The sequence below is a fragment of the Gavialis gangeticus genome, unplaced genomic scaffold (genome assembly GCF_001723915.1).
Source record: "Gavialis gangeticus isolate Ggan-Ray unplaced genomic scaffold, GavGan_comp1, whole genome shotgun sequence".
Taxonomy (NCBI): domain Eukaryota; kingdom Metazoa; phylum Chordata; order Crocodylia; family Gavialidae; genus Gavialis; species Gavialis gangeticus.
This window is the reverse complement of record NW_017728973.1, coordinates 1,066,826-1,069,805: the sequence shown is the minus strand read 5'-3', so window position 1 is coordinate 1,069,805 and position 2,980 is coordinate 1,066,826. Positions and strand designations below refer to the sequence as shown.

Here is a 2,980-nt window from a genome sequence, read left to right as displayed (position 1 = left end):
TGTGTGTGTGTGTGTGTGTGTTGTTTCACTGTAATCATGGAAAATGGAAAAATGTGAATTTTGGGTTACTTTTTTAAATCTGAAAATTGGGCATTTTTATTTTTATCAAATAAAACCAGGATCCCTGGTGACCATTGTATCTAAAAAGGAAGTGTTAGTGCTGGAGTATTCAAGAGGGATGGAGTCTGATGGAGGGATGGTGATTGTTAAATTTCTGATAGAAATCAAACAGAGATTGCAGGTTTTCAGTCCAAATGATAATGTCATCAATTTATCTCAAGTATAGCAAGGGTTTGATTCCTTGAGGAATTCTTCTGCCAGGTGGCTCATAAAATAGTTGGCATACTGTGGGGCCATTCTGGTGCCCATAGCTTTGCTCATGGTCTGGAGGAAGTGTTGGTTATTGAAAGTGAAGTTGTTGTGTGTGAGGATGAAGTGTATAAGTTCAGTAACATCTTTGGGTCTGTACTCTGAGTTGTAATCTTGTTCTTGTAGATATTATATGTGTGGCGGGTGCAGAGATCCCACCTCAGGAACACAGCTGGGTATTCGTATCCCTCCGCTGTTTCCACCACGTGAAGCGGGCCAGTAGGGGGTGCTCCTGCATCGAGCCGCCCACCTCCCTGTGCCCGACCACCTTCCAGGCTCCGAATGCCTCCCTAGGGGCGCCTTATGTCCAGCCGACCCCTCTCCCGGAGCACACTCGCTGGTCTGGGGGTAACGTGCCGCCACCACCCCAAGAATGGACTGTCTCGCGGCCCTGTGTCCTTGGGGTAACACAGGCCTAAAGTCCCACGGGTACTCAACCCAGTACAGGCACTTGGGGTACTTCCCCAAGTCCGGGGGCAAAAAGGTATAGTCTCCCTTAGTCCACAGACCTAAGGGGTCTCTTAGGCATAATTTAGACCCACCCCTCAATAAGTCTCCCACACCAGTCAAAAAGGAGAACTTTATTGATTACAGGGGGTAGGGTAAACTAGGGTACAGGATAGAGCAATATCTAGAAATCCTAAAGAGCAAACAGTCTGGCTGTGGTAGCCTTTTGATTACGCATCTGTGATACTTCCAGATAAATATCTAATCAGATTGAGTAGCTTACTCACAAGCATCTTCCAAAGGCAGGTGAAGTTTCCCTTTGGAGGCAGGCGGTTCCTAGCTCGTGAGTTTGGGGGGAGAGAGCCAGTTTCAGATGTTAAGGCTTCTCTGTCCCCTGCCTGGCTGCTGCGTCACCTCATGGCCGGAGAGGAGAGACCGCCTCCTTCCCCGTCCTAACTTATATAGCCCCTGTGACCTCATTCACCTGGGCCAGCGGAGGTCAGCCCCAGTTGGCTGTCAGCCAACCAATCTGAAATGCATCACCTGTTACCGGGCAGATCCCAGCTCCCCAGGTAGAAACCCCTCACCCAGGTAAGTGATGCAAGTCACGTAGGCAGAGGGAGCAGGTTTCCCCTCCCTCAGGAATGCAGCCAGCTCCAGTTCCCTAAAGAGACAGGCTGAGGGTGTGGTCCCCTGTGTGCTGGGCCCACCCTAATTGAATGGTCACAGCACAGAGATTTAAATCACAGTGTCACAGGGCAGAGATTTTTGGGGAGAAACCAAGGTGGCTTTCTGCCACAATATGTAAGGCAGGCTTGGATGCCATCCTGGTGTGGCATGTTGGTAAGAAGCTGCTAATGTCCATGGTGGCTAGCAGGGTATTACTGGGAAGGTGGTCTATGTTTTTAAGTTTTTGTAGAGTCTGTTGTGTCTTGGACAAAACTCAGTCTTTGGGTAACAAGAAGTTTTAGGATAGATTCAATGAAACCTGATACTTCCTCAGTTAGGGTTCCATGGCTGGATATGATAGGTCTGCCAGGCTTCCCTTGTTTGTGGATTTTAGAGAGTATGCAAAAAGTCCCTGGGTTAGGTAGTGAGATCAAAATCTGTCGTTTTTCTTGTAGTTTTGATGGAAATGTCAGTTCTGAGGTCAACATCATTTACTTGGACTTTAGGAAGGCCTTTTACGTGGTGTCCCCTAAGGCTCTCAAGGTAAAACTAGGGAACTATGGGCTCAACAATTCAACCATCAGATGGGTGTCAAATTGGCTGCAGGGTTGGACCCAGAGAGTACTAATAGACAAATCTGTGTCGACCTAGCGAAAGGTAGCCATTGGAGTTCCCCAGGGTTCGGTACTTGGACCAGTGCTTTTCAACATCTTCATCAATGATCTGGATGTAGGGGTGAAAAGCACACTGGCAAAGTTCACCAATGACACTAAGCTGGGGGTGCACAAGCAACCTGAAGAGGAACAATGAAGACCCCCAGCAGTGGCAGAGGAGAAGCAGTAGCCCCAGCAGCAGTGGAGATCCCTGGTAGTGGCACAAAAGAGCAACAGAGACCCCTGGCAGCATGAATGAATAGCAAAGAGGCCTGGAGGCAGTAGCCAGAGCAGCACTCCCCAGCATCACACCCTAGGAGGAATAAGGCCTGCTTAGAAGACAGCACACCCATCACACACGAGGACTAGAAGGTCCCATCTGTCGGCCTGACCCCATGATGCGAGAGGTCTGCCTCATGCCCGGGGCTCGGGTTAGAGACATCACAGAGAGGATCCCGGCCTACAACCAACCTGCAGACCAGTCCCCCATGGTTGTCATCCACGTGGGGATGAATGATGCGGCCCGGGGCAACCCTGACCACATTATGAAGGATTTCAAGGCTCTGGGGGACAAGCTTAAGGAGATGGGGGCGCAGGTGGTAGTCTCCTCTCTTCTTCCGGTGAGTAGGCAGGGACGGCAACACGAGACCTGCATTGGCGAGGTCAACCGGCACTTATGAAGTTGGTGCCGCCAGGCAGGCCTTGGGCTCCTTGATAATGACCCATGCTTTCGGGCGGGGGACTTGCTGGGGTGGGATGGGCTTCACATCTCTCCTAAAGGCAAGCATGTCTTCTCTTCCAGGTTGGCTGATCTCGTACGGCAAGCTTTAAACTAGCATCGC

General features: G+C 50.3%; 2 long non-coding RNA genes across 2 annotated transcripts in view; one reads left to right on the top strand and one right to left on the bottom strand.

Moving 5' to 3' along the window:
- The window catches only part of LOC109289234, a 24,393-nt gene that overhangs the window by 6,200 nt on the left and 15,213 nt on the right, over positions 1-2,980 (top strand). Inside the window, exon 2 of the long non-coding RNA XR_002095328.1 lies at positions 233-241. This is a non-coding gene — a long non-coding RNA (uncharacterized LOC109289234). The remainder of the gene's footprint in view (positions 1-232; positions 242-2,980) is intronic.
- Positions 1,205-2,980, bottom strand: part of LOC109289228 — an 18,078-nt gene continuing 16,302 nt past the window's right edge. Inside the window, exon 3 of the long non-coding RNA XR_002095326.1 lies at positions 1,205-1,218. This is a non-coding gene — a long non-coding RNA (uncharacterized LOC109289228). The remainder of the gene's footprint in view (positions 1,219-2,980) is intronic.